At 42.1% G+C, this 8,964-nt stretch overlaps 1 long non-coding RNA gene across 1 annotated transcript; it reads right to left on the reverse strand.

Moving 5' to 3' along the window:
* Positions 1 to 4,413: 4,413 nt before the first annotated feature.
* On the reverse strand, positions 4,414 to 8,249 carry LOC121888376. Its single transcript, XR_006093224.1, has 3 exons — positions 7,818 to 8,249; positions 4,680 to 4,740; positions 4,414 to 4,489 (listed from the first exon to the last, which is right to left on the reverse strand). It is a non-coding gene; the product is annotated as an uncharacterized LOC121888376 (long non-coding RNA).
* Positions 8,250 to 8,964: the final 715 nt, after the last annotated feature.

The raw sequence follows: 8,964 nt of genomic DNA on the forward strand, positions 1-8,964 counted from the left end.
AGACTTGTTTTACGTTCTTGAAGACACCTCTCATCCAAAAGGCTTCTTCAGTTCTGATTGATTGGTGGGCAGACCCAGGCGTTTAACCTCTGTAGGGTCGTCTACTCCTTCAGTTGCAATTGACTTGACCTGGAAGACTGAGAATCTTCACAGACACAGTGCCAGGTTAAACGTTTTTGCCAAATCACCCTGCATGTTTTTGGTTTTAATAAAATTTGTTGCCGTCAAGGAGGCTATTGTAGTGTAGTGCTATGCCAATGCAGTGGTCTCATTGACACAATGCTAATGTTGGTCCAAATAAGGCAACGACACTAAGAGTCTACAGTTATGCTAGCAGCTCTGTCAGAAACAGAGATGAACTAAATGCTAACATAAGCATGCTAACATACTCACAATGACAATGCTAACATTCTGTTGTTTAGTGGGTGTAATGTTTACCATGTTCACCATTTTAGTTCAGCATGTTAACATGCTAACCCTTGCTAATTATAAACACAAAGGAATGTCATTAGTTTTGCAGGTATTTGCTCATAAACCAAAGTATTGGATAAATTGAAAAATGTCAACTTGATGATAGAGATAAATGACATATCATGGCAATTCATCCAGTAGTTGTTAGGATATTTCAGTCCGACCAACCATCCAATAGACAGACTTTGTCTGCTGCTAGTGATAAAAACAGTTGCACTGGCTGATCTGACCCATGTCCCATGCTCACAGCTGATAATCTATTACTAACAACAGTACCTCCCAGCTGCTCAAGTTAATAAATAGCATGGTCCTAAGTGAATAAAAAACATAATGTCACTTTAATTTATATATCTTTATTTAGAATTCAGATAACTTTAGCTTCCCAAGTTAACTACTCACTAAGGTAGTTACCAAGTTTACCAATAATATTACTTCTTTCCTCTAGAGCAGCTCTGCCTGTAACAGATGTCTATATAACTAAACTCCATCTGCCCTCTGTGAGTGCATGATGCCTATTAGACTTTCAACACATCTTATGTCATAACCACTTTCACAGAATGAAATCGGGAGGGTTTTTTTTTCAGAGCTGGTATGTCCCGTCTGGCTTTCCTCACATCTGACTTTTAATGTGCAAAATATTTCTGGAGTGCGGCCAAAACTGTTGCAACACAGAAGACCTATAGAATGAGATTGTTTATCCAGAAGCTACCAAACACTGTGGGAAAGAACGAAGTGTGTATGGAAATTACTAAGCAGCCCCACCACTCCCCTGAATGCAATGTAGGAGATCTACTGCCTTAATATGTCTGTTTGAAACCGTAAAGTCTGCCTCTTTACAAGTCCCGGGAAAACTCTGGCATGCCAGCTACACTCCACTGGCCCAGTGACAGAAGTGGCTTGATACTGAGCACATGTTTCATATTCAGTAGTCAATGGGGTGAGTAGTGAATTATGCTACAGTCTGCCAGCAAAGCATACAGATTGTCCCCTCTGTGTGCATAACAAATGCAAAACAATTTTACATATGGTATTCATATGACACCTGGAGCTAATGGAAAAGATATAAAACATAGCTTCACACTGAGTGATGGAATTTTAAATTGTATTCTACACATGAATGCCTCCCGGGGTGACCGTCGGCCCTAAGACGCTGCTTTATGGTAAACAATGAAAATGGAAGATTTTTGCAGCAACTTGATCAGAGAAAATAGAAGATGCAAAATCAGTTCTCTCTTTGTCTCTCTTTCCCTCTCAATCCATGTCTACCACAGACTCCCAGGGAGGGTGATGTCATCCTCAGACGTTACACACATTGACCTTACATCCCTGTAGTCGAATGAAACCCATGTGCGCCGACTGGAGGGAACACAGCCGTGGATAATTGACAGTGGAGCGGCTTTGAAATGCTGATTAAGCACAACCTGCCCCATAGTCCCCCAGACTGTTGGCTCTGCATGTGGAGGAGGAGGATTTGACACAGGGAGGAATCCTTAAAAGGGAGCTCTCAGTGATGCGGGTACAGTATCATCATGCATCAGGATTCAAGGCCACTTCTCCAGAGATGCTCATGTAAAAAGGGGGGGGTAGAGATGTGAACAGCATTCATTAGGCGTCAGCGCTTCATTAAAAACCTCCTTTCTGATGAATATTTCCTGGGTAGCAGCGAGTGGATTTGTCACGTGAATTCTGTCACATCGCCTCTGCTTCTTCACCACTGCATGAGTGCTATCTGTGGCTCGTTCACGCCATGTTACATTCTGAGATAGCGCTTCATGGCGAGATTAGGATCGCATTTGGAATTAAAATTTAAAGGCTCATTAATTTTTAAATCACCCTTTACGTGCCAGCTTATGTTAACACGGTTTGCATCATTTACAAATTTTGTAAATTTTCTAAGTGCTTGCTGCATCATTTCAATCATTACACATAGACATAAAATTTTAGGGATGCTTCTAGGAATGTAGTAATGATCTAATTAAGTGGCAGCAACGGTGATATATTTAATAGCTGAATGTGAAACGCTGGGCAGAAATTGAACTTCAGGGACTTTAGATTCTGCCATTGTCTCCTCTTGCCAATAACTGCGACAAGGTCAATACTCTGGAGGTCATTTGTCTCCCCCCACCTGATGAGAAATATTGACCAAGAAGCTGTGAAGAACCAGGAAAGTGCCATAGCGCAACTTTTTCACTTTGACATATAAGTGAGGCAGTACAGTGAGTGTGGATTAAAAGACTTGATGCGGCGGAGAGAGCTATCACTCAGGATGAAGGATTGAGAACAGCCAAGGGTTACGCCGGGGCCATTTGCGCTGAACCTTTTTCCCGGGTATATGGTCAATAGCAACAGACTGGAAACCCATAGGTCGGGGCTGGCGGACAAAAGCGATTGGCTTACCCTCGTCTCGTCTCACCCGGGGACCGGTCAAATTTGTCCCCTGGGAGTGGAGAGACCTTCTAACATAACTCAGCCCTTTGACCTTTCAACCTCAACGAGGCCTTTTCCCGCTGTGATGGATGGCTTTTTGTGCATGGTTCAAGTCTCATGATTTATAGAGAGCTGCAAATATTTACTTTTCACTACCACACTTCCCCACCTTCATCCATTTCATTTCCCGGCTCTCCCCACTCACATGTCCATCTTTTCTTATCAATTAGCATCTTGCCAAAAAAGTGGATTCATCCTGCGGTATGAGGCAGCCTGATGCTGAGTTACAGATGGATATAATAATCATGACAGAGGCTTCTCCCTCCTTCTGACGTGGCTTTGCTAGGGTAATTTTTCACTTTTTTAATATCCATGTGCCAGAATGTGTGTTTAATGGCTTCCTGGGGGCTATAGGCTTAAATGTATTTTGTGTCTAAGTGCTGTATTGTAAGTGTTATGGGGAACTCCCATGGTGAGGTAACCTTTCCATTAAAGATATGAAAGACTTTCTATCAGTTATAGTATTGACAGGGAGAGCTTCTTTCAAGTTTTTCACCCAAATCCTAAATTCTGACCTGATCATGCTGACTGATTCTAATTAAAAACTCTAATAATTAACCAGTGAGCAACTTCTAGTTACCAGTGTGTGAACCACATTGGGGCACTGGACAAAATTTTAAGAACCACACACTCATCATGAATGCTTATGTAAAATTTCATGGAAATCCATCTAATATTTCAACAGTTCAATCTGGACCAAAGTGGTGGATTGACCGACATTAGCTATACCTGCTATCATGGCTCATACAACATATTTTGCTTCATAAACAGCAGATTTGGGCTGAGGTAATCAGTGTACATGCATTTTTACACCATAAACAGGAACTACTCAATAGCTCAGGTGTAGCAACCAACCCACTGACTTCCTGGCAACATTACACTTCCTGTTGATTGTTGATGGTTTGATGATAATTGTTTCATGATAATGCTGTGCAAGAACTGTCTTTACTGTTATATCATACAAAAATGAATGCAGCTTGATGTTTACTGTGATGGATTACACAGCTTAACCAAGTTTCAAAAGTCTGCTAATTGAATGAATTTGAGAAAAGATGGTCTGATCTGAAAATCTGATCTGATTTTAAATTCCTATAACACAACAGCTTGCATCTGAAATGGCTTAGCTGTGATGTAAACTGCTTGTGATTTGCACTAAATCATGCAAAACCACTGGCACACTCCTTTAACCCTCAAAGCGCGCAGATGATCTACAGTGAGGCCTGTTGGTAAGAAGATGAAAAGTATCCTCCGTCATGCTTCGCTGGAACACTTTTCGGCTTTTGCTTCAGCTCTTCTTTGTGTCCTCCTTGTCAACCAGCTGCCCGTCTACATAAGCTGCTCTATAAAGAAGTGCAAGAAAAATACAGTGAAAGCTGCCAGGCCATGGATAAACTAAAAATGGAATATATACAGGCTGAAAATGGACAGAGTTAGGCTTTAACACCATTAGCTTGCCTTTTCTTCATGCGGTTTCTTCTGCATCCAAGCACTTCAACTGAAAAATTCCTGCTTCAAATCCTGTCAGTTTCACCTACATTCATAGGTAACCCATGGAATACATAGGCCGAGTGGAAAATTACAGACAGTGAGAGCATATAGTGTAAAGTAGGCCAATGTGTTACATAATAAGCTGACAGGTTAGAACAGTGCATGGTGCTCCCTGCAGATAAGTGACCCAGAAATATCAGCTGCAGGTTTATGGCACATACTATATTACATACAGTTCTCTCTTTCAGACTGTTTGGCTGGCTCCCCACGCTCTTCACTGCGTATACAGTGATCCTGCCAAGAATGAGAAACATCTTAATGTCAGTAAAGGCACCGAGAAACACATTTGTACACCATTTTTTCCAGCTTGTACATCACATTCTGGTCTTTCTGCAGAAAGGTCAATGAGATAAATGCACCAACTGTTACAATGTTTACAATGTTTTATCAGGATTTGCATGAAGACAATGTTTCAAAGTACCTAAGGACTTAAAGAAATCAATGTGTAAAGTGGAACAGTAAGCTTTAAAGAGACAAATATCAACATTTTAAATTTAAAGGTTTCCCTGAGCCATAATTGTGCTCTGTTCCCATTTCTGTGAAAACAGTCATTAAGTATGGCCAGTTGTTAGGACAGCAGCTGCTCCACGTGTGGGTCAAACCACTATCTAAACCAGATTTAGGAGGATTCACTTTCCCCCGTCTCCGACAAATTTACAGTGACACCCATAAACCCCCCATAGAGCTCCAATCGGCCACAGGCATGAGAACTGAAAAGAAGGATAAGTGTATTTTTATAGGGGAAGAAATAATACAAAATAGCTGTGGGCCTACTGGAATTAATTTAAATCTTGCACAAAACAACAGTGAATCATATCCGAAATTCTCCCTCCCAGCCAGCTGTGATGTTTACAACTTTGACTTGTTTTAGATTACACGGCGGCACACACAAAAGGTTTTACCATTTGCTACCAATGGCAGAAAGTAAGCGACGGAAGAAAGAGGAAAAAAAAGGGGGGGAATAATTAGACAGATCAGAGGAAGAGATCCTTCGCTAGAGGTCATGCGGCTGATAAATGATAGGCTTGCCTGCAATGCATGTTAAGTGAGTATCGGTGTAATTATCCAGGCTGCGGTGCCGTATGAATGTGTGTAATGTCACGGCCTTTCTTCCCTCACCCCCCTCAGGCGCTTTCCTTCCTTGTCAGACGCTCCACAGACAGGGAGTGAAGGTCACTTGACCAGAAGAAAAAAGGTCAAGGGAGGGACCAGGCACATGACAGACTGATCAGCCCACCGCCAGTGGATTGCGAATTTAATTAAGATTGAGAGTGACATTTTCTTTTCCTATCTCCTTTTTCCTAGCTTCCAGTCCGCAAGGTTCTGATTATCAGTTTTTCTGAAAGAATAGGCACTTCAATCAAATGAGGATAGAGCTCCCTGAGGGGATTGATGAAGGTTTAGTAGGCTTATTTTCACTTTCCGGCCTCTTTTTTGCTGAAACTTTTTGGAAAATCACTTGAAAAAAATTCTCTTTTTACCTTTTTAGGATGACAAGTTCATGTGTAACAAGACTCTTTTAGATATGCGCAAGATATCTTCATTAAAACATCAAAAAACTTCTCCACGATCCAGGCGGCAGCTCATCCAAGGCAGACCTCCTTCCTCTAAATTGAGAGGAGCTCGTGCCATGACAATCTGTGCTTGCTTTGCAGATTCTTTGGAGCCGATGGGGGACCCAGCGCAATAAAAGGAGCCCTTCCTGAAGGTTTGGCGGTATGTTTCTGTGGGCGACACTGAGGAGATCAAGGGAGCGAGAGAACTGACTGGGCAGGCCTGGAGCCGCCTCTCTCTCCAGGGACTCCTTGCTTTAATCACAGTGCAGCCAAGCAAAGTGATCGTGAACTCTACATGCCTTTGGTCTCCCTCGTTTCTCTCTCTCTCCGTCTTCATCTCTGTCTCTCTCATTCTTCTTCTACTTCTCTCTGTTTTCTATCCTCTTTCCTCTCTGTCCTCACCTACCACTGCTAATATTTTGCTCCTCACGGATTTTGCTGTAAATTTCAAACTGCAGCCCACATTATTATTATTTTTAAAATATTGCAGCACAATGTAAATACATACGGTACCAGCAAGGTGTTAATCATGTAAAAGAGGCTTCTGCTAAGCAAGGATGGCTCTTTCCTGCAGCTCTAATTGAGGCCTGGACATGTCCCTGATCACTGAGCCTCCAGAGGCTGGCTGCCATAAAAGCAGTAGTAGGAGCAGTCATTACTGCACAGGGAAACATATGGTGTCAGGTATCTTTAGACTTAACTGTCCAGTGGCACATTGACGAAATGAAGGCGAGGGACATGGGGAGCTGACCATTATGAGAAATCCTGAAGGTGTTGCACAGTAGAGGGCCTCAGACAAGCATGTCATTTACAGCTGCCTGTTGTCTCCAGTATGTTTTATTGAAAGACCAGAAATGTGCTGCAAGCTGAAGGCCTGAGATGTGTGATTGCATGTTGTTGCTTTCTCTTTAAAAATAGGCTATAGCATATTCTGGCTTTCCTGCTTGTAGCTTTTTATGCAGCATGCTAAGGCCATATTCAATTGCTATGTGGATTTTAAAAATCATGTTCTGATGTCTTTAAAGCTGCATTAATTGATTTTTTGGTCACTTGGGGGCATGGGAACAAGCTGAAAACACAAAATATGACCTATGAAGTCTATAAAGCTAACTTGCTAACAAACACTTTTACCTATTTACACATCAAGTGGACATGGAGCAAAATTAGCATTCATTTGGCATTATTTCTGACCACCTGATGAATGTTAGTCCCCTTTTAGCTCTGTTTTGATATCCAACAACTCCTGTGGAAAATATATTTCCTTGCCAGGTCTTTCTTCACTAGCTAGTCCCTGTCTTTGTCTGTTGTTTGGTGCTAGATGGCTAGCATACAGTGGGTTTTAATCAGAGCTTTGTTTGTTTTGCTGAAAACGGCTGCCTGTTGGAAACAGGGTTGATGACCGAGTTTGCTGGCTGGATAATAGGCTAAAAATACACTGAAATAAGCTAAACTATGTCAAAGGTCTCTGTAAAGTTTAGGGGGACTGCAGAGTTGGTGATAATTTTCTGTATGTTTGTCACTGTAAACAACACCTTTCACATTACATATATGTATCCTTTTTAGCTACATCTTTGTTGTTAGGTAGTGTTTTTGCACTTTGTATTTCTAGCCATTCTCTTTCTTTTTGTGTACAAGATGATTTTCTATAGGTCTGCCTAGTGCTCCATGTTAAGAAATCCTAAAGCTTTCATGAATTTTCAACTGGTTGAATCATTACTATTTTAGCACTTTATTAATATAACATCAAATTATTACTTTAAAGCCCAGAATTTGAACACTGAAATCTGCAGGCCCTATCACAGGTGTGGGTATGATGTAGCAAACAGGAGAAGGAACCAAATGCAGACCCCAAATCGGAACAGATTGAGGAAAAGGGGCTCAAGTATACAACAAAGCTACATTGACAAACAGGGCAGGGAATGAATGATAGAGGACTGGTATATAAGCAACTGGGGCTGAAGAGATAATTAACAGCAGGTGAAGATAATTGGGGAGTGCCAACAGGTGAGCAGGTGGGTGAGGGAAGCAGGCAAGAAAGTCTGGGGGCATCTGGTGGACAGGTGTAGAATGGCAAAACCAAGGGGAAGAGAGAAAATAAACAGAACTGAGGCAGGAATTGTGACAGATTTGCAGACTCCTCAGCAAGAGTCTCATGTAGCAAGTCTTCATGTTGAAGCCACATTCCTGTCAGATTTGGCCCTCCGGCTTCTGACAGCATCACCACATTCCCAGGATGCTTCTTTAGGCAAACCTGCACAGAAAGAGCAAGTGGCATGTACATTCCACTACAACGACACAGAATTGGGTTAGCGCTCGCATAAAGATTTTTTCATAATGTTCTTTTATTGCTTGCAGCAAGGAGCTGTGAACCATTAGCATTTTAGCTGTGCCGAGCTTTCTTGCGCTGTAATATGATGCACAGTAGTAAAACTGTCAATAAGTCCTTATCAAGTCAATGATGTCTCTGTTGCTTGGCAGGCGTCAAAAACAAATGACGGTTGAAGCGCCATCTCCGTTTTGAAACTCATTTCCTCCCGTGTGTGTGCACGAGGGGGGAGGAAGGGGAAGAGAAATGTTATTGAAGTTACTATGGTGATTCAATTTAAGCAATCACCCCCCCCCCCCCCCCCCCCCACTTCCCTCCGCCTCTCTCACCCTCATTTCCTCACTAGAACAAAAAAGCAAATATTTCTGAGAGGAATTCCCTCAGTTGTGGGAGCTGCGCCGTGTTTCACCAACTGATCTGAGAGAGGTTTGGGTGAATGTGTTTCCCACTGGGGATCCCTACTCAGATATGCATCCTCCCGGATCTGCTGAGCAGAGAAGTTACACAAAACAATGTTAATTTCTGGAATTTTAAGTATTTTGTGAAATTTTTCAGGGTGGAAGTCGTTAGAATGGT

This window comes from Thunnus maccoyii, chromosome 21, assembly GCF_910596095.1.
Source record: "Thunnus maccoyii chromosome 21, fThuMac1.1, whole genome shotgun sequence".
Classification (NCBI taxonomy): Eukaryota; Metazoa; Chordata; class Actinopteri; order Scombriformes; family Scombridae; genus Thunnus; species Thunnus maccoyii.